Source organism: Cervus elaphus, chromosome 14 (genome assembly GCF_910594005.1).
Source record: "Cervus elaphus chromosome 14, mCerEla1.1, whole genome shotgun sequence".
In the NCBI taxonomy this organism is placed as follows: Eukaryota; Metazoa; Chordata; class Mammalia; order Artiodactyla; family Cervidae; genus Cervus; species Cervus elaphus.
Window position 1 is genome coordinate 44,902,626 of NC_057828.1, and position 25,970 is coordinate 44,928,595.

At 51.5% G+C, this 25,970-nt stretch overlaps 1 protein-coding gene across 2 annotated transcripts in view; it reads left to right on the top strand.

The window, feature by feature from the left end:
• Positions 1–23,769: 23,769 nt before the first annotated feature.
• Positions 23,770–25,970, top strand: part of CASZ1 (castor zinc finger 1) — a 155,156-nt gene continuing 152,955 nt past the window's right edge. For both annotated transcript variants that reach the window (XM_043923791.1, XM_043923793.1), the window contains exon 1: positions 23,770–23,920. The gene's annotated coding sequence lies outside the window, so the exon portion shown is untranslated. The remainder of the gene's footprint in view (positions 23,921–25,970) is intronic.

Here is a 25,970-nt window from a genome sequence, read left to right on the forward strand (position 1 = left end):
GCCTATGACCATGGCTGAATATTCAGTGGCTCTAATAATATTAGCTTAAAATTAAATTGGGCTTCCTAGGTGGCTCAGTGGTAAAGAATCCACTTGCCAATGCAGGAGACACAGGAGACTCGGATTCAATCCCTGGGTTGGGAAGATCCCCTGGAGAAGGAAACGACAGCCCACTCCTATATTCTTGCCTGGGAAATCCCACGGACAGAGGAGTGCGGAGGACTACAGTCCATGGGGTCACAAAGAGTCAGACACAACTGAGCACGCACACATGCATGCACAATGAAATTAATAATTAAGGGACTTCCCTGGTTGTCCAGCTTTGTGCTTCCACTGTAGGGGACCCAGCTTCAATCCCTGGTCAGGCAACTAAGATCCCACATGCCACTTGAGACAGCCAAAATAAAAAATTTTTTTAATGATAAAGAATAAAAGAAACAAGGTGAATAAAAACTAGAAACAGAAAAATAAAAATGACTTAAAAATAAATTAATGATTAATAATAACTACTAAATAATAATTCCAGTTACCACCTAGAAGTTCTGTTTTTCGTTTTGTACCATGCTCCATGCCCCATCTCAAACTCAAACCAAGCTACAGCCTGGAGGTACCCCCTTCCCTCTTGTGCCCCGCCTGAAGGTCAGGCCTTCCCAAGGTTATCTCTTGTTTTTCTCTGGATTCTGTGAAGTCGCACAGGTCACACTCTGGGGCTGAAAAGTGTTGCTTTTTATAGCCTTCCCTGATGGCAAGGAATGCCTGTGGGGCCCGTCGTGGGGAGTCCTGGCCCTGGGCAGAGATACCTAGGGGGCTGGGGGCCCTGCAGCCACACTAACCTGACACCCCAGCACTCTGAAACCCTTCTAGGCCAAGCCCCCACCCCTGCTAGGTATCACAGGACCAAGGATGCTGGCTAAGAAGGTGGAAGTGCCCTAAGAAAGCCGGGACTCTCTGATTCCAAATCCAGTCTTGGGCAGGCCACTATCCCACTCTAGACTTTACTTTCCCATCTGTAAAATGGGACTACAGGCCTTGCGTGCCTCCCATGGAGGTGAAGGGCCTGGAAGCTTTGGGGAGAACTGGGCAGAGGGTCAGCAGGTCCCAGGGCCAAGTCCCTGTGATGGCAGGAGGGAGAGGGACCAGGAATAAGGCAGGCACAACAGTGATAGTTTCAAAGAACTTGGCAGAGGGAGGGAAGAGTGATTCAGTGTGGCAGGCCCTCCGCCTCCTTCACCTCCTGGAATTCTGAACCTTGGAGGAGGCAGAGCAATCAGCACCACAGACCGGAAAAGCAAGGCTGGAGGGCTGAAATCATTGGCCCAGGGTCACCTGCCTTGTAAGTGGCGGAGCTGGACTCACACTCAGATGTGTCCCTCACTTTGGTCACTTTAGCAGGCAGCCCCTGGTGACAGTTGGCCGCCAAGAGGACCAGCTGTGGGACTGTGTCCTCTTGTGGGAGCCCTTCAGAGTTCCCACCCCTCGCTCCACCAGCCAGGTGCCTGCAGCTCCTCTCCCATCTCTGCATCTCCATCTCTGCCAGGCCCCTCACCCCCACCCCCAGGAAGGGGTCTGGCTTGTGGGGTCCTGGCCAGACTCCGGCCAGGGCCCCAAGAGCAGCTGAGGGCTTGCTCAGCATGACCGGCACTGCCCTTTGCTTCTCCCCCACCCCTTCATCCCCACCTGTGCCTCCCCCTCCCTCCTTTTAATCTGGTTCTTATCAAGGATGATAACATTCAGCAATAATAAAACCCGGGTCCACTTTCTAACAGCTGATTGCCCCCACGCCCTGATGCAGCGATAGGGAGCCTGGGTCTCGTGCTGACCTGAGGAGCGCTCTATGCAGCCCCCGCCCCATGGGGTGTCTCCGGGGCCCCTGGATCACTCCCACCCCTGGCTGACTCCCTGGGGAACCTCTGGAGAGAGGTTACAACCTCTCATCTCCCCAAGAATCTTAAAGCTGCTTCATTTTTGCCAGGAACTGCAGGAAGGGCCTACGACCAACCTGCGCTATCCATCTGTCCATCCTTCTCTTCACAGCACAACACGCAACAGTTATCCCTTTTGGGCACTGACTTTGTGCCTTAATAGGTTCTTTGGTAGTGTTTTCAGGCATGTTCTTAAGGAATCATGAATAATACATGCTGCCCTTAACCCTGTTTCACTCAGCGATGAGCAAACTGAAGCTCAGAGAGGTCAAGTTGCTTGCCCAAGTTCACATAGTGGGTAGGGGCTGAGTTAAGATTCAAATTTAAGGGACTTCCCCGTGGTCCAGTGGTTAAGGTCCTGCACTTTCACTGTAGTGACTTGAGTTCAATCCCTGGTTAGGGAGCTAAGATCTCACATGCTACTTGGTATGGCCAAAAAAATTAAATTAAAAGAAAAACAATATGCTTTTGTTGTTATTGTTTAGTCACTAAGTCATGTCCAACTCTTTTGAGACCCCATGGACTGTAGCCCGCCAGGCTCCTCTGTCCATGGGATTTCCCAGGCAAGAATACTAGAGTGGGCTGCTATTTCCTTCTCCAGGGGATCTTCTCCACCCAAAGATCAACTGGGTATCTCTTACGTCTCCTGCACTGGCAGGCTGATTTACCACTGAGCCACCAGGGAAGCCCAACATGATTTTAAGGAATACCTACATAATAAAATGATGTTAAAAATGTTTTGAATTCAAGACTGCTGGACTCCAGGGTCCATGCTATCGAGTGCCTTGTCTCCCGCCTCCTGCCTGTGCCCTGCCAAGTGGGAAGCACCTGCCGTAGCTGAGTCCTGTCCTCACATAACTTGGGGGATCCTGCTCCAAGGAAGGGAGACCCAGGACCCTGCTTCGTCCATCTCTTCCCTGAGGTCTGAGCTGGCAGGGCTGAGAGTTGGGGTTCCTGCTGCAGCCCAAGCCTGGGCCGGCTGCCAGGGCTGAGCTGGGGTGCCTGCACCCCATGAGGACCTTTGTCCCTTTAATAGGCCCTCCTTGGTACAGGACGTCCCAGGGCGGAGGGTGCAGTCTGAATGCCAGGCCTGGGCAAGCCCTGCCCAGGGCACGCCCCATGTTCTGGGGCTGGGGGCAGGGCACCCACGTCTTTGACAAACAGGCATTGGTTGCCCTGTGCACAAGAACTGGGGCTCCCAGTCACCCCAAGCCAGAGCAAGACTTAGGGGGTCCCAGGCATGGTGGTGGTCAGATGGGCAGTCTGGATCTTTCCCAAATGAAATTCACAGACAGGACTGTCTGTGTTTATGCAGATGCCCCATCTGCCCCCACCTTGCTTTCAACTCCACAGCCCTGTTCCTCCCACCTCTATCCTAGCCCCTACCATGCCTGCAAACTATCTGCCCTTCTCTCTGCCGACTTTTGAGCCTCTACAGTCCTCAAGGCCCTGCTCCTGACACCTCCTCCAGGAAGTCCTCTCCGACTGCTGCAGCTCACAGTAATCTTCCTTTCCCACCTGGAACTCACAAAACCCTAATGTAGAACACACAGCACCCAACAGTTCTCTTCAGCCTACGCTGACGGAGCCTCTACGGTGTGCCAAGCTCTGTGTTGAACTTGACGGAGTGGAGGAAGAGAGTGGCCCTGGGAGTGCGCGCAAGCCTGTGGGGGTATAGATCACATCACACATTCCTGTAGCACTTTGCTAAATAGTATTAACACCCTGTTTGTGCCCCCCAAGACCCCAGGTCTCTAGTCCCCAGGGGTGCAGGCGCCTCAGGCTCAGGCTACCTTCTATGGGTAGCAGCCCATAGAGATGCCCAATAAATACTAGTTGGATGAAGAATGAATTGAATGAATGAATAAATGAGCTTGTGGGTTTCCCTCATTTCCTCCCCCGGAGGCTGAGCTACATGAGGGCAGGGACCAGGCGGTCTTACACTCAGGAAAAACAAGGGTTTCTGGGAGCTTGGAGGAGGCTCATGTGACCAAGACTGGGGCAGGTGGCCAGGAAGCCTGACAACAAATCCGTAGGGGCAGGGACCAGTCAAGAAAAGACTGGCCCCCTGAAAATGCCATGCCACGAGCAAAGGCCAGTGCCGAGACCACAGGGTGCTTTGGCGGGAAAGCAGAAAGCCATGTGTCCGGGCAGGGGGAGCCAAAGAGGAGGGAGGACAGGGTGGCAGGGTCACACTAAGCAGGACCTTGGGAGTCACAGGAAGGAACTGGGACCTGTGATGGCCTCAAATCCACTGCTGTGTGACAGCAGGTGGGCACGGCCAGCCTGGGGCCTGTGTCCTTCCAGGAGGCAGTTGCAGAATTACAGGAGAGCCTGAGGGAGTCCGGATTTACTGTTCCTCCTTCCTCAGCTCAGAGAGTCTGGGGGTCCCAGATCTTAACCTCTGGGGTCCTTTGGGGCTCATTCAGTCTTGCCTTCAGATGCAAGATGGGAGCACTGAAGCCCAGAGCTGGGAAGAATCTTACCTGAGTTTGAGAGCAAGTTGGGGTGAGAACCCAGGGCTGAGGAGGTCTCAGGCCAGGGAGGCCCCTCCCCACCATGGAGCAGGCAAAGGTGGAGCATCTTGGTGGGCAGGGGCCCACTGGGAGTCACTTGTTCAGGTCACTGGCAGACAGTCTTGAGTGGCCCTGGCAAGACCAGGGCATTTAGAATGGTCCAGTACTGGGGGTTGAGGCTGAAAAGAGTCCTTCTGAGCAGCAGGGGCTGGGGAACAGCTGGAGGACCAGGCTTAAGTTTGATACAGGATCCTGAACCCACAGAGCCCCCAGTCCTGGGGGGACCCCTGCCAGCCTTGCTGCTTTCAAAGAGGCTGCCTAAGTCACAAAGTAATACGATTATTACTCTAACTACAGGCGGTGACAGCAATGGCCACCCTCTGTCAAGCACCTCCTAGGTGCCCAGCATTATTTCACTGGGCCCTCATGATAATCCAGGTGGAGGCTGTGTTATTGCCCCATCTTACAGATGAAGAAAGAGAGGCACAGGCCAATGATGTCATTTATATGGCAGCTGTGAGTGAGAGAGTAAAGATTTGAATCTGAGAGGCCTGACCCCAGAACCACCTCTTAATGTCGGAGGGCCAACCCTGGTTATGCCAAGTTGAGAGTCAGGACAGGGTTCGAGTCTGCTTTTAAGTGACCGTGAGCCAGTGAACCCCCTCTCTGAGCCTCAGTTTCCTTCCTTCTCTTCCTAGAATCTGAGAATGTGGACAAGTAGACTTCAAGGAGTTGCTGTGAGAACACAGGAGGTGGTGCATTTAAAGTGCCTGGAACACAGAAGGGGCTTGAGGAGCACCGGCCCTGGCCCTGCCAGGCCTCTGATGGCTGCCGACACCTCTCCCAGGGCACATTCAGTCTCCACCCTACGCCCATCTGCATGCCAAGCTGCCAGCCCTGGCAGGTGAGCCAGGCCCGCCTCCTGCCCTCCCCCTCCTGTGCGTGATCGGGCCCCCCTCTGGGGGGCTACCCTGGTGCGGCTGGGCAGAGGGTCCTCTCCAGGCTGGGCTCTTCCTGGGTGGGACTGGGGGAAAGCTGGTACTCGGACAAGGGCGGCCAGACTCTCTGAGGGCTCAAGAGGTCTGGAGAAAGGGGCAAAGCCCCCCTGCCCTCATTTCTCCAGCTCACTTCCTCCGTCCTTGAAAAAGGTGTTTAACAAGCAAACAAACATTTGAAGAGAAGGTCCATTTCTGGGAAGTATCTGGCTCCCCTGAGATGCCAAATCAAAATTTCCTCTCTCACCTCCTCTGATTGACTTTGGTTTTGATGTTGGTTCAGATGAGTACTCTGAGCCTCAACTTCCTCATCTGTAAAATGGGGATGAGACTTTTCTGGAGAGCTGGGGGGGCTTCAATAGAACACTTGAGGTGATAGCTATTTTAGCCCAACCAAATATTCTCCTGCCTCATTCAACTCCCAGTGCAAAGTTGCCTCTCTTGGGCACCTGGAGAAACTGAGGAATTACGCCCCAATTCCCAGGGGGTAGAAGTGGGAACAGAAGCCCGGTGTCCAATGTCCCAACTCTGAGTTCTGCCTGGCCTCGAGGTGGCGGTGCCGAGATGCCGTCTCCCCTCCCAAGGGCCCAGAGGAATTTGGACGCCAAAGAAAAAACAAGTCCCAACCCAATGTTTTTCATTTTTGTCCTGAACAATGCCGTTTCTGGGCTGATTGTTAAGCAAATATTGCAGGAGGCGGGCCCCAGAGCTGACGAAGGCTGGAATATTATCAGAGCTACAGCCCCAGGGCCCTGCCACCCACAGATTCTGTCCTAGACTCCAGGGGCCACTTGTGGCCCTTCCTGAATCTAGCCACCTTGGAGGAGGGAGCTTCAGGGTCTGGGGTCCCAGGGAGTCCTGACTAGAGAGAAGGCATTGTGGAGAACACTTCTGTCCAGCACTGCTGGGTCTCCCCTCCCCCTCCATCCTCTTTAGGGCACAGGGGTTTTGGCTGACTATCCCTGTTTGCTCTGGACTGTAGAGTTTCTTGTGACAGGGAACTTTCAGTGCTAAAATTGGGATAGTCTCAATGAACTGGCTTCCTTGGTGGCTAAGATGGTAAAGAACCCAGCTGCAATGATGGAGACCCGGGTTCGATCCCTGGGTTGGGAAGATCCCCTGGAGGAGGGCATGGCAACCCACTCCAGTATTCTTGCCTGGAGAATGCCCATGGACAGAGGAGCCTGGAGGGCTACAGTCCATGGTGTTGCAAAGAGTCGGGCATGACTGAACAACTTAACAGACACACATAGCACAACACACTTGAGTGAACCGGGATGGTTGGTCACCCTATAGGGTCAAAGAATTTACAGTCAAGTGTGAAGATTCCTTAAATGATTATAATGATAACGTCCACTATTATGACTCCCACCATTTATTGAGTGATTACTATGTGCCTGGCACCCCACATAAGACGTTTGATATGTAACACCTCATGTACCCCCACGAACAGACCTGTGAGTCCCATTATACAACTAAGAAAACTGAGGCTCAGAAAGTGACTTGCATTGAGGTCATGCACATAGCTGGGAAATGGGAGAAAAAAGAGTCAAACCCAGCCTGACTCCAAAGGCCTAGATTCCAGTTACCTCTGCCCTGTGAGGGAGATTGACCTTGGCCAGCAACAGATGGTAAGACCAAGGTCAAGAGAGTGGGAAGAGCTCAACTCCAAGCTGGTGCCCCCTCAGTGAAGCTGGCTTTAGGACACCCCTGCCCATCAGTACTGGGAGGCCCCATTGCCCCTTGGTCCAGCCTCTGAGAAACACATCCCAGTTGACTGGGGGTAACAAGATGCTTCCATCTGGTCTTCAGGTGTTGCAGGAAGGGGGACCCTTCCAGGGCCTGAAAGGGGGCCCTTGTCTGACACTCAGAAATGAATTGTCCAAAGAAACATGCGTGTGACAAAGCAAGAAACTTTATTGGGAAGATCCCAACGCCCAGGGCAGAGATAAGGAGAGTAGGGGAAACCAGGAGGACTGCTCTGCCACGTGGCTCAAAGTCTTGGGATTTATGGTGATGGGTAATTTTCTGGGTTTTCTCTGGCCAATCATTCTGACTCAGGATCCTTCCTGGTGGCGCATGCATTGCTCAGCCAAGATGGATGCCAGCGAGGAGGATTTTGGGAGGTGGCTGGACACGTGGCATCTCCTTTTGATCTTTCACAAACTCTCCCAGTTGGTGGCAGCTTATTAGTTCTGTGTTCGTTACTAAGACCTCTTGTCATAAAATAACTCATGCAAGTAGTTACTATGGTGCCCAGCCAGGGTGGGCAGTTTCAGTCAGTGTGTTGCCCCCAACAAAGGGCTCCAGAAACTGTCCAGAAACTATGGGAGGTCAGTGCAGCCTCTGGAATCCGGCCTTGTCTTGAGAGTCTGTGGCCTCATTGGACAAACCCAGGCTGAACAGTCTCTTCCAGAGCCCCGGGCAAGGCAAGGTCCCAGAACTCCAGCCCCCACTGGTTTCTGAGGCCTAGAAGGCAGGGGTCAGAGCTGGTCTGGACTCTGTTTTCACCAGAGGCTGGGCCTGGGGCTTCCCGGGCAGCCCCCTCCTCTCTGCTCGCCCCCTTTGCTTGACTGGTGGTGCTTCGGCCTCCAGCCTCTGTGACGGGGAGGGCACTGACGCTCTGGGGGTCTGTTTGAGGTTTCCTCCAGTGGCTGGTGGCGGCGGGTACAGCTCACTAATTAATTAGCGCTTAAGTACTTAGCATCCTCCTGCATCGTGTCAAACGAGGATTTGAGTCTTAATTCCCTGTGTAGGTAACGGTGGGAATGTGCCGGGGAGGGCGGTCAGGACTTAGAGAAAATGCTTCCCCCTGCTTGGATGTTGGCTGGAAACACTGGTGGTGCAGAGGCAGAAGGATGCCCATGGGGGCAAAGCTCCTGGACTTCCCTTATCCCCTCCTCCCCCCACCCCCGCCATCACCGTTTGCTTATCCTCCATGGCATAGAGGGGTAACACACACAGGTCCTGCAGCCCCACTACCTGCGTTCATTTCCTAGCTGCCCCCACCTGCTATGTGTGTGCCCATGAGGGACTGACTTAATCTCCTTGGTTTGCGTGTATAAAGGTGATGAAGATGGTATCTACCCATAGGATTGCTGCAGAGAGTAAACAGCTAACTGAAATTTTCGAGAACGTGGCTGGAACGTGTTACCTCCCCCTCCTCCTCCCACTGATTAATAGGAGCTGCTTTCTTTCATTTATTCACTCTCTTGGTCATGTTTCTATTTATCTCACAAGCATTTATCAAGCATCTACCATGTACCTGCTGGGCACAAGCCCAGATGCTGGGAGCACAGAGCTAAGAATTGCCACCTCTCTAAGTCTTAGTCTGACCATCCATGCTGTGGGAATGATGACAGCCTCTGTCTATGAGGTTCAATGAGATGTTGAAAGTCAAAGGCTGAACCCCATTGACCTCTGGCTATTAGTGGGGGAGGAGGAGCAGCAGTTCCAGCTGAACTGAACTAGGGGCTGCAGGGCAGATAGGATGGCCCTCTCACCCTGGCTCATGGCCCAGTATCCCTCAGAGGACCCAGCTGGAAAAAAGTTTCCATCCCTGGGCTGCCCGGGTTGTACCTGAATGAGGGGCTGCCTATTCAGTGCCCAGACTCAGGGACACTGGGTGAGGGTCTGAATGGGTCCTTGAAAGGAGAGCCACAGGGTGGGTACCTGCTAAGTTGCTTCAGTCATGTCTGACTCTTTGTGACCCCATGGACTGTAGCCTGCCAGGCTCCTCTGTCCATGGGATTCTCCAGGTGAGGATGCTGGAGTGGGTTGCCGTGCCCTCCTCCAGGGATCATCCCAACCCAGAGGTTGAACCCACTTCTCTTTTATCTCCTGCTTTGGCAGGTGGGTTCTTCAAGACCAAATCTGATCCTTCTTTTTCTAACATGTTTGACCTGTTTACACTCCGTCAGCATCACCTAGAAAAGCTGGGTCACAGAAATGGGTGATTTCCACTGTTGCTGTCACAGAACTGGCACCTGTGAGGTCTCTAGTGTAAGCCCCCCTCTAACAGTGAAACTGCATGGGGCATCTCAGCCCCGTAGAGTGCCAGGTGACCAGTCAAGGGTGCTGGAGAAGGCCACATCTGTTGTAAGTAAAAGTTATCATCAAGAGGTGGGGAGGAAGGAGTGGAGGGGAGTGAGACAGGGGAGGGGAATGGTAGAGGAAAGTGCTGGAAATTGAGTCTGAGGTTCTTGCATTAGCCACATGCCTCTGCTCTGTGACCTGAAGAAAGCCACACAACCTCTCTGAGTTTTAATTTTCTCACGTGAAATGAGGGTATCAATCCTGCAAGAGACAGCATCTCCAGCTGAGCACTCTGTGAATTGACAACATGTAGTAAAATGTCAGGGATTGCGTTATTTAGGCATCACAATGGACTAATGATTCTACAGAAGATTTTTTTCCACTACAGAAAGTTTTACAGAGACTCAAATTCAGCTGCACCTTTTAGGGTTCTAACACTGAGTTCTACCTGCAATAAAAATAGACACCATTTATGCAGGGCCTACTAAGTGCCAGGAACCATGCTAAGTGCAAGGCATTCCTTAAGTCTTATCAACTCCTCACATCAGGTTGAGCATTCTTAGCCCCTCTTACAGATGAGGAATCTGAGGATCAACTGGGTTAAGTCATTTGTCTAAGTTCTCCCAGCTAGTCAAGATTCCAATCCAGGTTAGCTGCACTTGACAATCAGCAAACGCTTGCTGAGTGAATATGTGAACAAACGCATGCATGATTACAGGAAAATAGTTGCTTAGGGGAGAGTGAGTAGGATCTTCCTTTTTAGGAAAGCTAGACAAGCAGGGGCAGCAAGGAAAGAGTGCTCCAAGGCTTTTGTCTGTCTTGAGCTATTACCTACTATTGCATAGAGCTCCAGAAGTTTAAAAGAGATGTAAAATAAAATCCTAGTCTGGAAGGAAGAATGGCCAATACAGGTATTCACTGGTCTCTGTGGCAGCCACAGGCCAGGTACTTGGATAGGATCCATAATGCAGCCCTGGATGGACTAGACATCGTCCTGCCCTGGTGCTGCTTACGACAACTGGCAACGGAGCCAGACTTGAAGCCCGAGGGCCGTGCAGAAGGTAACACTTTGGGGATGGCAGATGGGAGGCTTGGGACCAACCAGGTCTCAGTCTCTTTCTACGCCTATTCTCTTCCACAAAAGGAAGAGCTTGAGAACTAGGGTATGGTCTAATCACATCACCTTACTTATATATTCAGACGCAGAGCCTGAAAGAAATTAGATGGAGACAATAAGGGGCAGGAGGTTGAAAGAATGAAAGTCATACTAAAGCCTACAATCTGCTCCTTGACCAAAATGAGAGCTCACGTCCAGTGAACACCCACTATGAGCTGGGAACTGTGCTAAGACCTTCACCTATGTTATCTCAGTTGATTCTCGCAATAACACGCGATAATTGAAATGCTGAGGCTTAGAGAGGTCACCTTGCCCAAGGTCAAACTTGCTAGCGAGTGGCAGAGTTGGGATTCAGACTCCAGGATGTATGACTGCAGACAGTGAACGGTCAGTGTGAGCTTTGCTCCCTGGATGAGCCTATTCTTCCAGTGGCAAAAGCTCCCTGCAGTCTGACTTCATAGAGCATGGTGGGCTGGGATGCGTAGGGAGAGGACAGGGGAAATTCCCAGACTGGTAGCTGGTCTCCAACAAGCAAAGCTGCTTTAGCACATGTGGCCCCAACCTCAAGGCAACTGGGGGGAAGAAGAGAGGCTGAAATAGAAGAGCTTGTGGAATGCACTGTGCTCTGAGTTAACGACAGCTTGGAAAACCTCTCTGAAGGTTCCTGGCAATGTCCCTGTGGGAGCCAGCTCATGTATTTTAAGGGAAAAAAAAAATCATTAAGGAACTTAGGACCATGGAGAGGCTGTAAATGTAAAATATTGGTGGTTCGACAGTATATCCTTAGCAGCTGCAAGCAGAGTTCATCTTGACGAGCCAGAACCCTGTCCAAGAAATAAATCACTCTATTTTCCCCCAGATGGCTCCCACCTTAATCCATCTAGGATGTCTGCTCCAAAGTTTCCAGTTGCTCATCTAGCTTGGGACCAACCAAGACTATGACTGCACCTCACCAGAAAAGGATGGAGTATTGGCAGGATTACAGAGGGAACTGAGCCCCATTCGGTAGCTGGAATGAGACAGCCCAAGTGATCAACTCCCACGTCTTCCCTCACTTTGGTTGTCAGTAGTTATAACTATATACCAAAAACACTTCATTTACTTACAGACATTCTGGTGGTAAGGCTGCTACTTTGGCACCTGCTAGTACTGGCGGCTCAGTTGGTAAAGAATCCACCTGCAACGAGGGAGACCTGGGTTTGATTCCTGGGTTGGGAAAATGCCCTGGAGAAGGGAATGGCTACCCACTCCAGTATTCTGGCCTGGAGAATTCCATGGTTAGAGGAACCTGGCAGGCTATAGTCCATGGGGTTTCAAAGACTTGGACATAGCTTTCACTTTCAGACATTCAGTGATGCTTGTTGGTGGTGGGAGCAAGTCAATGGTTTGGGTCATAGCCGTAGCACCTGCTTGTCGCTTGTCCCTTGTCCCTTGGGGGTTTTGTTCCCTTCCCTCTGCCCTGTTTCCCCACAGCAAAGAAAGTGCCACCACCCAGCTGATCTTTTATTTTGCTTCCTCTTTCCTTTGGTGAGCTAAGGAGATCGGGAATGAGTGGATTTAAAAGTGTTGGGGACCACCCCTGCCCCCAGCCCCATCACCCTGGGCCTGGATCTGGCCCAGACAAAGGGTCTGAGGCTGGAAGGAAGATTACCAAGGTCCTACTGTAGCCTTCAGCCCCCATATCCAGGGTGACTTCTAACAAACCACCTGACCCCTCCCCACATCCCCCTTCCCAGCTGGGAGACAGGGAGGGTGACATTGAGCGCCGGCTCTGGGGCGTCCTAAGGGTTAACTAATTAATGGTCGGAAAGTGCTTTGAAAAAATAAAGTGCTGGATAATGGGAAGGGCAATTATGTTGGGAGAAACTCCTAATTTGGCTGGAATTGATGTTAATGATAAAGTATCTGAAACATGTAGCAAGCAAGCGTGATTGTATTTTATATGACAGAGAGAGACACTCACACGCAGGGGACATGGAGAGCAGTTAATTTGGTTAAACAAAGTGAAAGATAAAAGGAACGCAGATGCCACGGACCTCACTGTTTATCTGGACTTGGAGTAAGACTTTGGAATTGGAGCGGGCCCTCTGACTCCTATTTATTTGTTTGTGATTGAAATAAATGGGGAAGTACCTGGTTTATGGCTCAAAAAGAGTCCATGGAAAGCAGACTTTGATAGAAGGCCCCAGGCAGCTACAATCGGCATTCCAGGAAGGGGCCAAGGTCTTTGAGAGATTCAAGGTGGGTGAGGATTGTCCCCAGGGTACCCCGTCCTGCACACAGAAGCGTCGCCCATCAAAGCTGGAGGGAGCTTAGAGGGCGGCTAGTGTACCTCTCTCATCTTCCAGAGGGAGAAACTGAAACGTGGAAGAAGAGAGAGTATTAATCAGTATTGTTGTTCAGTCGCTAAGTCATGTCTGACTCTTTGTGACCCCATGGACTGCAGCATGCCAGGCTTCCCTGTCCTTCACCATCTCCCAGAGTTTGGTATATTAATTGGTATAGGAGCCAACATTTATGGAGCACTTCTGTTTGCCAGGCCCTGTGATAAGATGTTATGGTGGTAGTGGCTGGTGGTCTGACTCTTGCAACTCCATGGACTGTAGCCCACCAGGCTCCTCTGCCCATGGAATTTCCCAGGAAAAAATACTGGAGTGGGTTGCCATTTCCTCCTCCAGGGGATGTTACTGACTCAGGGATCCAACTTGGGTTTCCTGCTTTGCAGGTAGACTCTTTACCATCTGAGCTGTTATGATCCCATTTAATCCTCAAAGAGACCCTAAGAGGTAGGTACCATTTTCATCCCCATCTTATAGAGGAAAAAACCAGAAGCTCAGAGAAGCAAAGCTATGTGTTCAAGGTCACACGGCCAAGAAACAGCAGAGCAGAGAGGCACAGGCAGCCCCATCCTGGGAGTTAAGCTCTGTGATCATGACTTTTGGATTAATCAAGTGTACTCCATATTCACAGGCTTCCCAGGCGGCTCAGTGGTAAAGAATTTGCCTGCCAATGCAGGAGACACGGGTTTGATCCCTGGGTGGGGAATATTCCCTGGAGGAGGGCATGGCAACACATTCCAGTATTCTTGCCTGGAGAATCCCATGGACAGAGGAGCCTGGCAGGCTACAGTCCATGGGGCTGCAAAGAGTTGGCACTCTTGAGCAACTGAGCACACTTGCACTCCATGCTCATAGCTCTGGTCTCCTTGACTTGATCTGCTGAAGTAGGGAACAGGACAAGGAAGTAGGGAACTTCTATCTGTCCAGTGAGGACTCAGTGATGGGTCTTCCAGCCTAGGACCCTCTCAGGATGGTTTGAGCCATAGTTTTGGGCCTGATGAGAAAGCGTGAGGTTGCCCCAGGGAAGAGCAGGCGCCTTGGTTTCTGGAAGGTCTGTGAGGTCCCTGCAGGTCCAGATTAGTATTCAGTATTTATAATATTTCCATAATGGTAAAACAAAAGAAAACAAGCAGAGAGAATGCATTTTTAATCACCAATCATTTCTCTTTGTTTGTTGTGAATGAACAGCGAGGTGAAATAGTATTTCATAATCACCCCATTCGAATTTTCCTCCCCACAAAGCACCGAGAAATCTCTAAATAAAATAAATAAACAAGCTAAGACCTTAAAATAAATTCCAGAGGGCAGAGTGCTACGTGTGGGTTATCACAGCTGCGGGAGACAGGAGCTCAGAGGTGGGGAAGGGAGGACAAAGGGACAAGGGCCTTGTCAGTTACCTGGAATCAGAGATCCAGGTCTCGGTGACCCACAGCAGGTTAAGAAAAGCAGATCAATGCTTTGAAGATCCGCACAGTGGAGTGGAGCTGGGGCGGACTCCCCATCCTTCATCTCCTCATTCTTATTCTTCCAGCATCTTCTGTCCTCATCCTGTCACTGTAAACCAAGGGAGCTCCCGTCCCCTGGCCCCTTGGAGCTTTACAACCTCCCACTCAAAAGGCTACCCATTCAGGAAATCTTACCTACACGGTGTCCACCAGCCCTCTGAGCTAGTCCTGACTCTCTCAATTGTTAAACAAAGAGAGAAGGGACATATCCAAGACCTTGCAGCAAGCTAGTGACAGGGCTGGACCTGGAACTCTAGGGGCTTGACTCCCTGTTTGGTCACCTCATCTACCTGCACTTATCTCTAGGTGTCTTTGAGAAGTCTCCTTTGCCATGAAAATTTTCTTCATGGGCTGGTCCCAATATTTTGTTTTATTCATCTCAGCATCTCTAGACCCTCGGGTTCTAGCAAGGTGCCTGGTATATGGGGGCACTCATTCAGAGGTTTGTTGGATGTATGTATGGATGAATGGATGGTTGGGTAGGTGGATGGATTAGTGGATATATGGATGGATAAAGAGATGGATGGATGGAAGGATGGATGAGTGAATGGATGGATGGATCAACAGATGGATGGATGGATCAATGGATGGATAGATGGATGAGTTGATGGATGGATAGATGGATGAATGGATGGATGAGTAGATGGATGGAAAGTTGGATGAATGGATGGATGAGTGGATGGATGGATGGATGGAAAGTTGAATGGGTGGATGGAAGGTTGGATAGATTGACAGAAGTTTGGAGGGATGAAATGATTGGACGGATGAGTGGACTGACAGATGAACAAATAAGAGGCCACAGCTGATTTGGTCCCTTCACTGGCTATTAGCTCTCAGTAGATAGATAATGCTCATCATACTGTGCTAGTCACTAAGACGTGTCTGATCCTTTTGTGACCCCATGGGCTGTAACCTATCAGGCTCCTCTGTCCATGGAATTCTCCAAGCAAGAATACTGGAGTAGGTTGCCATGCCCTTCTCCAGGGGATCTTTCTGACCCAGGGATCGAACCCAGGTATCATAATATAGTCTAGTTAATATCCAGGGTCCTAATGCCTTGAAATTATGTCTCTAAGCATCCTCTGAAAGACCCTGGGGAAAAAAAATCACCTAGCAAGTCAGAGCCCTTTCAGGTAGAAATTTGAAGCATAGCTCTAGGGCCAGGCAGAACCCCATTTTCAAGTGAGACATGTGGTGGTAAAGAGCATTTTCCTGGGGTCAAGGGACCTGGGCTCTGCTCCCACTCTGCCACTAACTTGTTGTGTGGTCATGGGTGAGTAAGTGACTTCCTCTCTCTCTGGGCCTCAGTTTCCCACCCTGAAACATCCTCTGTTAAATGTTCTGGGCTCTGAATCCAGCCCCTTCTATGTGGACAACTCAGCCAGAACGTGGAAGAACTACCTCTGGAGCACCTGCTTTATAGGCTGGGCAGCCCTCTCCCTCAATTTCTAAGCCCTTCCATGTTTAGGAGCACTGCTCATCCCTCTCCAGCCTTTTCCCTGGTGGGGCAGTTGGAATGGGATAGCTCAAAGCATCGGGGTATTCCCAAAGCCTGGCTGAATGTTCCAGCCATGGCCAAGCCCCATACTCCCTCTGAACCTTATTGAAAAAATAATAAAAAGGTAATTACTTTGTCATTACTGAACACTGATTTGTCTTTTTTTTTTTCTTAAAGCATGACCATAAATAACCAGCCCATTACCCTTTGGAGTGGACACACACATCTATACAGGACCCGCCTCCCTGTACAGGCTGGTTCTCCCCTCATACCACCACCCTGGTATATACCACACATCCACACACACGTGCCCATCACACACAGAGATGCTGCTCCTTCACCTGACATTTTCTAAGCATTCTGCCAGATGCTGGGAATAATAATAACAATGGCCATTATGCGTGAATCCAGGCTAAGTGCTTTGTGTAAATGATCTCAGTTAATTTTCCCCTGTAAGGTAGATATGTATTCTGTTGCCATTTTAGAGAGGGAGACACTGAGGCTGAGGAAGGTCAGGAACTTGCCCAAGGTCATACTGCTAGTGAGTACCAGAGCTTGAACCCATGTGACCCAATTAGAAATCCAGACTCCAACAGACCAGTTGACTAAACATAGATTTAACACCCCCCGACACACACACACACACAGAGTCTACCAAGATAATTATAATCCAGTGTGATTAGTGCTGTGGGAGCACACATGGAGGCATCTAACCCGGTGTGGAGCAGAAGGACTTCAGGGAAGGCTCCCCAGAGGAGGTGATACTTGCTTAGGCTTCCCAGGTGGCTCAGTGGTAAAGAATCTGCCTGTCAATGCAGGAGACACAAGTTTGATCCCTGGGTCAGGAAGATTCCCCCAAAGAAGGAAATGGCAACCCACTCCAGTATTCTTGCCTAGAGAATCCCATGGAAAGAGGAGCCTGGTAGGCTAGAGTCCATGGGGTTTCAAAAGAATCCGACACGACTGAGTGGCTAAACAACAATAAATAAAGAAGGGGAGGTGAGGCCTTCTGGGAACAGCCTGGACGAAGGCCTGGAGGGGAGACCCAAGCAGGTATGTTTGGAGCCCTGAGCAGCTCTGTGTGGCTGGGGCAGAGGGTGTGCAAAGGTGTGACAGGGAGAGTGCTGAGAGGTGAGGCTGGAGAGGCAGGCAGGGCTCACATCCGGGCCAGGCTGGCACAGCGGGGAGCCCTCCTCCACCCACAGTCAGCTACCTGGCACTTCTGTCCGTGTGACACGAGGGCACCTCATCGGCAAAACAGCTCTTTCCTGCCTCCCCGGCCGGCCCCGCCCTCCATGAGACACGGTGCCGTGGGCGGTGGCCAGCACCTGTGCAGGTGCCAGTCGGGAGCCAGCAGGGCCACTTCCGGAGACTCACGGCGGCTTCCTCTTCCATGGTCTGGCCACACCAACCTCAGGCAGGTTGCCTCCTGGGATGGAGCAGCACAGCCGTAACTAGTCCATTTGGCTCCTGCCCTCGGAGATCTGTGCTGATTTCAGATCTGAGAGAGTGGGAGGAAGGGGCAAGGGGCTGGGATTGAGAGAGGGGTCCACATGGTACATGGCAGGAACCACCAGGCCCTGGGCGTGTGGCTGGTGCTCTGAGGACAGGTGGCCCCTTCAACTTCTCCATCACTTGGTTTCCCTTGGTCAGTAGGGTTCTGGCGGCAGGCCTGCCCCTCCATGGCAGGCATGGGAGGGGGTAGGTGTCACCCATGGATTTTTTTTTTAAGAGATGATGTCACAAGTCAGCCCTGCCCCTCACCTGGCCGTACTTCTCTGTATTCAGGTGTCTGCTGACAACATGAACACAATCTTCCAGTGTGCAAATAGAGTGAGCTCTACCTGCATAGACCCAAGCCCTCCTTTAAAGGGATATGTGTTCCACAAATGTATGTGTGTGTGCGCACGCGCACACACACACCCACATGCCCATACAGATAAAATCAGACACATACCTCATCACTTGGCATGAAAGACACTCCGATCCACACACACATCCGAAAAGTCTGCTGGGGTGGACTCAAAAAGATATAACTGGTGGGTTTCACTTAAATTCATTCTTTTAATTTTTAAGTCCAGCTCACACCCAAATACAGGGCTTTCAGACTTGGTGTTTTGAAATTTTCTCTATTCTGTTTATATTTGTATTTTTCTGTGTTTTCTGAACTGTTAATATTGAATGTGAGTTAATCTTTTTACCCCCAGAAATTTAAAGCTATTAAAAAAAAAAAAAACAAAACAGAGGATATTAAAGCTGAAAGGGATCAGAGAGATCAGACTGGGATTAGGGTATATTTCTTAAAAGGAAAAAATTAGACACCTTCTATTCTTCTTGTTACCAGGTAGGGGTAAACATAAATACCAAAAAAGTAAATTAGTTAGAACCAACTAGAAAAAGGAAAAGGTTGAATCAGAGAGCAAAACAGTCTGTCCCTTGACTGGGGCTGAGTGAGAGCTCAGGCAGGGAAATGAAAGCAGGTACAAAGTGTGGATGCTGAGCTTGAAAAACAGGTAGTATTTATGGCATAGAAATCCCTAAGGCTTCTCTGTCGAGAGAGGTGTCTGCAAGGTGTGGGCGGAGAGGTAGGAGGAAGCAGGAGCTCATTTCTGTTGAGACTGACAGACCCCACCCCTCTGCCCCCAAGAGTTGAGCACATGCCCAAGAAGCCTGGGCTCAGGTAGACAGTCTAGAAGCTCCCCCAGAACCTGTAAGAGATCTCTTCTCTCCCCTCCAACTCCCCGCTCCTAAGCATCTGTTTTTCTCATCTCTGCCCTAAGTTGTGGGTCTGAACAAGGCCGTTCAAACCTTGAAACAGCCCCTGCTTGTGGCCAGCACAGTTCTAATAAGGATTCATTACTAGAATCACAGACTCTTTCACCCATTAAATTAACAGGGGTTTAAAAAAAAAAAAAAGAGTGAGAATACCAAAGGCTGGAGAGCGTTTGGAGAGATGGGACTTGCTCACGGGCTGCTGATTGGAGGGCAAGTTCATACAGCCTAACAGGGAGGGGGCACTGGCAAGTGGGAATCAAAGCTCTGAAATGCACGCACACTCTTTGACTTGACAATTTCACTTGAAGGAATGTGCACCATTATTTATGGACAAGGATATTCATTAGTGTTATTTATAATAATGAAATGAATTGGGAACGAATTTGATGTCCAAAGTTTTCAGTAGTGGGGGACTGGTTAAGTAAATTATGATCAAGCTCTGCTGTGGGTCTACATAACATCGTGTTGTGGAAGAGCATTTAATGACGGGAGAAAATGTTCATGCCACATACACATGTGTTGGTATGTGCTCAGTCATGTCTGACTCTTTGCGACCCCATGGACTGGAGCTCTCCAGGATCCTCTGTCCATGAGGTTACCCTAGCAAGAATACTGCCATTTCCTTCTCCAGGGGATCTTCCTGACCCAGGAATTGAACCAGAGTTTCTTGCATCTCCTGCGTTGGCAGGTGAGTTCTTTACCACTGAGCCACCTGGGAAACCCTACATACACATAGCAGGCTTAAAAAAAAACCTGGAATGTTCAGTGTGCTGATTGTATAAAACAAAACAAAGCAAAAACAAAAAACAAACAAAAACCCTAGACTGGCAGGAAATACACTGAAACATCAGCAGTGAATTATTCATGGGTGGTGGGATCACAGACGATTAACTTTTTCTTCCTGTTTATCTGTACTTTCTGAATTTTCTACAATAAATACATTATATATATACATATATATAGTCAGAAACAAATAACACATACTTTACAAATGAGGGAATTTGGGGGTGGAAGGGCTTGGCAAATTGGCCAACTTGGATGAGATTTGGGAACCAAGCTTAGTATTTGGGAAGAAGCCCCTCTCTCCCTTCCTCCCGCTCCTGGACTCCCAAGAGAGACATTCGTAAAAAAAAAAAAAATGCACTCAGCTTTTTTTATTTTTAATTACAACTTGCCCAGTAATCACCATAATCACTTATCTCGGGCATTTGTTTAATTATTCAGTCACTAAGTGTCTATTGAGCGCCCACTGTGATGCCAGAACCATACGAGACCCAGTGAACCCAAAAGACACAGACCTCACCCAAGGGGAACCTCTAACTTAAGGCAGCTTAGGGAAAACAGAAACAAGCACATAGTCTGTAATTTTTACATTTAAAAATAGTGATTCTTTGCCAATACTTACTGAGTGCTTCACGTGTATAAAATCTGGTGTCTGGTCCTCTGATTTCTTTGATTCTTTTTGTCTTTTACTGGATTGAAATAAGATTTTATGGTAAAAGAACAGATTTATTCCACTTCTCTTCCTCCACTTCTCTCAATGCACTCATATTCCAGTTTCATCTTTCTATGAAGAGTAAAGATGTAACCGCTTGTGGCACTGGGGTAAGTCATGGAGTGAGTCTTTGGTCACCTCCCCATCCCTGCATCTGATCTTGGAGGTAAAAAGCATCAGCTCTGCAGTCAGGTAGCACAGTCTCTGCCTTGGGAAAGTCATTCTCTGTGCCTTGGTTTCCTCATCCATATAATGGGCATATTCATAACAGTAACCACCTGGTACAGTTTTTGTGAGGACAACACATACAAGTGTTTAGTGTGCTGCTGGCACATAATAACCACTCGGTAAATAACAGCTACTGACGTACAATTAGGTCTTGCTTTCCATCACCACAGAGGACCAGAAACCAAAAACTGTGACCAGGAAGCTGAGCTGTGATTACTTTCAAGGCTGTGCCAATTACACAAACAGAGACAGACTTAAATTTATTTGTTCAACAATCAATCACTGAGAGCCTCTTGGATGGCACAATACTTGGCTCCTCAGCTTCTGTGACAAAAGCATAGACCCTACCATGGGGAAGCTCACAGTCTAGTGGGGAGGGTCTTCCCAGAAGATTTAGAAATGGGACAGGCTCTTGAGCATGGGCAGCCCACCCAGAAGCAGGGGGCTAGAAGGACGGCTTCCATAGGGTCCTTAGTTGACCCCACTTCCCCTCCTGCCTGTGCAGCCTCTTCTGTTGAGGTTCGGGTCACCAGAGCCATCTGCTTCCCAACTATCGACCCCTGGCCAAAAGTCAGAGAGTGGGAAATTTGGCAAAGCCACAGATCCAACTTGGCAACTCCTGGCAGCCCTCAGGTTGTACCAGTTCCTCTTCCCTCCCCCAAACTTTGTCCTGGGCGCTTTCTAGTCGTTCTCCTGCAGATAGGTCCCTCAAGGGCAGGAGACCGTAGAGGCTTATCTCCATTCACCCCAGAGAGCAAGGACCCACTAGGTGCCAGGCTGAGGTGTTGAGGACATGAGGGGACACAAAACAAGGTCCCTGCCTCCCAGGAGCTCCCGTTGTAGCAGGGGCAGCTGGACAGGAAATACAGAAACAAATGAATAAGCAAAATCTCTGAAGACACTCAAACAGAGCAAAATGAGAGAGAAAGGCTGGGAGCTGCTTTAGAGAGAAAGCCTCCCTGAGGAGGTGACATGTGAGCAGAATGATGCAAGGAAGCAGCTGAAAGAAGGGCATTCTGGGCAGAGGGAACAAGTGCAAAGGCCCTGAGGTAGCGACAAGCTTGGTGATGTCCAGGGCAGCAAGAGGCTAGTGTGTTGGGACAATGTGACCAAGGGGAGGGTGGAAGGAGGTGAGGTCCAAGGACAGGCAGTGGCCAGATCTTGCTGACCATGGGAAAGAGTTTGTATTTTATTTTAGGGAAAGCTCAGGAAATGCTAAGATGAAGAAAATGAGGAAAAGAGCATCTGATTTCAGCCCCTGTGAAAGGAACGGGGAGGGGTCGGGGAGGGGGAGAAGGTACTAGAGGTTTTCAAGAGGAGGGCTAATTTTGGGTGGAGTGCTTTCTTCTGGTCCCTCAGTTTGTTTTACTTTTTTTTTTTGAGTTGGGGGTGGTGGGAAAGGAAGAGGGAGCCCTCCCTTTTCACCTCACCCCAGTGTCCCCCTCCCTCCTCCCAGGCTTGCCACTGCTTCCAGCTTCCACCACCCCAGATGAGGTTCCCTCAGAGGAGATAGAAAGACATCTGGGGGATGGGGTAATTGTGAAGCATCCGAGGAAAAAATGGAGGGAAGAATAAATGTTTTAATAAAAGTTTGGTGGGTGACTGTAGCTTTTGGGGAGTGTGTGGAGGGGGGCAGTTGAGCCTTATAGTGGGAAAAGAGGGAGGGGAGAGACGAGCAAATTCCTCAGTCAGTTCCTCAGAGGCAAAACCTCTTAGTTCATTTTTATCTTCCCGGCCTTGGGAAGGATGCACTCTTCACTGGGGCTCGGCAAATGCCTGCTGAATAAATGACCGAGCGCAGGACTGTTGTGGGAGAAGAAAGGACAGATGAAGAGAAGGGAGGGAGAGAGGACAGGAAGAAATGAGGAGGAGAGGGAACACTGGATGTCCAGGGAGCAACGACAATTACTGGCATTGATCAATCACTGCCTTGGCCGAGTCACTTTTCCTGCATTAACTCATTTTAGCTTCTCAATCTGCCCTGGCAATAGTACTATTATTATCCCCATTTTACTCTTGAGGAAACTGAGGCACAGAGGGGTCAAATATCTTACTCAAGGTCACCTGGCTGGTGAGTGACTGAGGTCTGACCCCAAAGCCCGAGCTGCCTATCATGTATTTACACTGTCCTAGGAGTGGAATGAGCCCAAATCAAAAGTTAGAGTACCTACCTCCCCACTTCTCAGGTCATCACTGCTCCCTAGTCCTGAGAGGCTTTGCTGAGATCTTGCAGATGATGCACCGAAGTCAACCAAGCCCCAAAGGTGTTGACCAGATGGTAGCTCTTCCTCCTAGTTCAATGTTTCTCTTGAACACTTCTCTAAGCTGCTGGTCATACTCTGAATTTTTATTCATTTATTCAATAAATCATGTAGCTATTTGTTTACTATTGTAGTCAATTTCTCCTTATCTCACCCTGGATGTGTTTCCTCCTTTCTTTCAAGTCCATTTCCACCCTGTCCTTGTTCAAAAGGGAAAACAGGTACAGTGACTAGCTCAGTCCTGGCATGGTCTGGCTGTGAAAGGCAGGAGCAGAGCTACTGCTTCTGACTTCGAGACTCAGCCTGGTGTGGCCACCTCAGACCACCTGGGAGGTGGGCAAGTTGGGCGAAGGGACAAAAGGGGGGTTGATCTCCAATGGAGTATGAAGGTCTCCCCTCAAAGAGGCCTTCTTTATCACCTGGGCAAGGGAAATTAGCTCTCCCAAGATACTCTTTATCTTACTGCCTTGTTTTATTTTCCTCAAGATCCTTTCACTCTCTGAAATAATATTATCCATTTGTTTTAATGTACATTATCTGCAACTCTCTCCCACCCCTCGCCCCGGGCCCCAGGTTCATTTTTCACAACCTATCTTGTTCACTTACGGATTTATTTTTTGCACAATGGACTGAATGAAAAACTCCCTGGCAAAGAATAAGTGCAAAGCAGGTATCAAACAGTGAGAACATCACATTGTTCTGGGTTCAGCAATTCTAACATCCTAACTTGCAGAACAGAGCTAGTTCTTCAGTGGAAAAGTGGGAAGCAGAGTGGTTCGCAAGGTTCAGAACAGGTGGAAAGTAACCCACTCCTGTCCCTCCTCTCTTGTCCCCCGGCCTCTACTCCACTCTGTCTGGGGTGGAGAAGGCTTCTCCAGCCGCAAAAGGGAGACTTGTGCTCAGATGCTGCTCCGCAGGCCGGGTGTAGCCGCGCGCGCCAGCAGAGCTCAACCGGGGCGGCGGGTGGGTAGAAACCGGGAGGGGAAGATCTGGGGGTGTGAGGGTGGAGCGGAGCCCGGCCCCGCGATCCGGCCCGGGTTTTGCATGCCACCCACTCGCCCGCTCGGCCGCGGAGAATTCCATAATCACAGCGGGCGAGAGCGGAGACTGGGAGCGAAAAATCCGGGATCCGGCAACTTTGGGCAGCGCATGCGCTCCCGCGGCGCTCCATCCCAAACACACACACATTTTTCCCCCGGACTTGGAAAGTCACCCAAAGCCGCCCCAAGTGCAGGTAAGAGACTCGGCGCTCCCTCCGCCGCGCCCCCTCCGACCCCCTCAGCTCCGCGGCCCTCCCGGGGTGCTTCCCTGCCTCGCCCCCTGTCCGGGTGCAGTCCCCCACCCCCGGGGCTGCCGCTTGCAGCCGGGAGCGGGCGAGCGAGCGAGCGATCGAGAGAGCCAGCCAGCCAGCCAGCCTGCGCGCGGCGGCTGCCACCCAACTCCGGCCGTGCGGGAGGCAGGGGGCACGGAGGGCTGGCACCCGGGCGCAGGGCGGCGCGTCGCCCGCCGCGGCCAGGGAATGCCCAGCGCGCGATTCCGGGGAAGGAGAGGGCTGCTGCTCCTGGGGGTCACTTACTCCAACTGAGGGGGCGGCGGGGTAGCGGAGAAGAGGGGGAGGCGCCAGGCGCGAGTGCAGGACTTTGCAAATAGGGTGGGGGCGCACCCCGCGGTGCGGGCTCGGGGCGGGGGGGGGGGGGCAGGTGCTCGCGAATACCCGGTAATCACTCCTTCCCCCTACGCTCCCCCCCAGCCCCCCGAGCTGCAGGGGTTCTTGCGCTCTCCCGGGCAGAGAAGGAGGCAGGGGTGAGGGGCGCCTGGGGTGACTTTGCAAGACTTTGTTCAAGGGAAGGGGTGGGTGGGGAGCCCCTCCAACTGACTCTTGTGCCCCAATACTGGGGTGTAAGTGCTACCGGCAGAGGTAGGCAGTGTTCACTGTGGGGTGCCAAGGGGTGCCTCCTGGTGGGAAAACGAAGGCGAGAGGTTCCTTGGCTGGGGGGGACGGCGCCCCCGTTTTCATTTGTGCCTGGGAAGTTTGTCTTAAGTGCGCTGCTCCGGGCGAGGCAAGTGGCGCTCCTCACTGCCCCCCACCCCCATCCCAGCCTCCCCGGGTGCAGGGCTGGCATGGCTGGGCACAGGGAGCCGGGGCGCCGGCTCAGGGCCGTATGACTGTCGGCCGGAGCCCGCTTGGGTCCCGGGAAAAGTTCGGGGGAGTTGCCGCGGTTGTCGTGTGCGCTGGGAGAGAAGTTGCGTCCGGGGACTTGCGACGCCGGGCTGGCAGGCGGGTGGGCGGGTGGAGCCGTGCGCTCCTAGGGGGCTCGGCCGAGCTGGGCGAAGGTCTAGTGGGGTCTCTACCCCCCAGAGTGGGCTGAGGGTGACCTCGGGGCTCAAGAGCTGGGGAAGGGGAGCCCTGAATCCAGGGGCGCACGGCTGAAATAGGCACCAGGAGGAGGACCGAGAATGGTAGCTTGTGGGAATACAGGGGGGCACCGAAAAGGAGAGGGCCGGGCCGCCTGGCCACTTGGGGTCGAGTTTCAGGGCAAAGGAGCGCGCGGTGGCTGGCGGAGGAGTGTCGGGGAGCGGGGCTCCAGGGGGCGCACCGGAATGGGGGATCCGGCCGGACGGACAGTCCCGGGGCAGGGGGCCGAGTCGTGCGCCCGGGGTGAGCCGGCCGGGCGGAGCGGCGGCCGGTTTATTTTTACTCGGTGGCATTTGCAGAATGTGCAGCTGATGGCCGTCGGCCGCCAGGAAGTTTTGCTTTCTGTTCTTTCTCTCTTTCCGAAGCCAGCGCGGCCGGGAGCGTGCGGGCTGGGGAGCCGGGCCTGGGAGGGGAGGGGGCGGCCGCTGGGGTGGCAAGGTACCAGGCAGGGGTGCACTAGGGCGGCGGGCGGGGGCTGGCCGGGCGAGGGCGGCGGGCGGGTTCTGGGCCGCTGCAGACCTTTGGGGCGAATGTCTGTCCCCAGCGTTGGAAGCTCCTCGGCGAGGGGAACAGGTGTATGCGCCGTCAATCACGGCGGGAGGGACACTTTGGGGGCGTAGATTAAGATAATAATAATAGATTTTTCTCTAGGGGGTGGGCGCAGATTCTTCTTCCAAGCCATCTCCGACCCGGGTCCTGAGTTGGGGGAGGAAAGGAGTGCCGAGGGAGTCAGGGGTCCGCTTCATCCTTCCACACAAGTTCCTCCTGACCAGCGTCAGCTTGGAAAGTGGGCCCTGGGTGCGGTGAGGACCTCCTTCCAGTCACGCTGGGGAGGGTGCGGGAGCATGTACGGTGTGTATGACTTGTC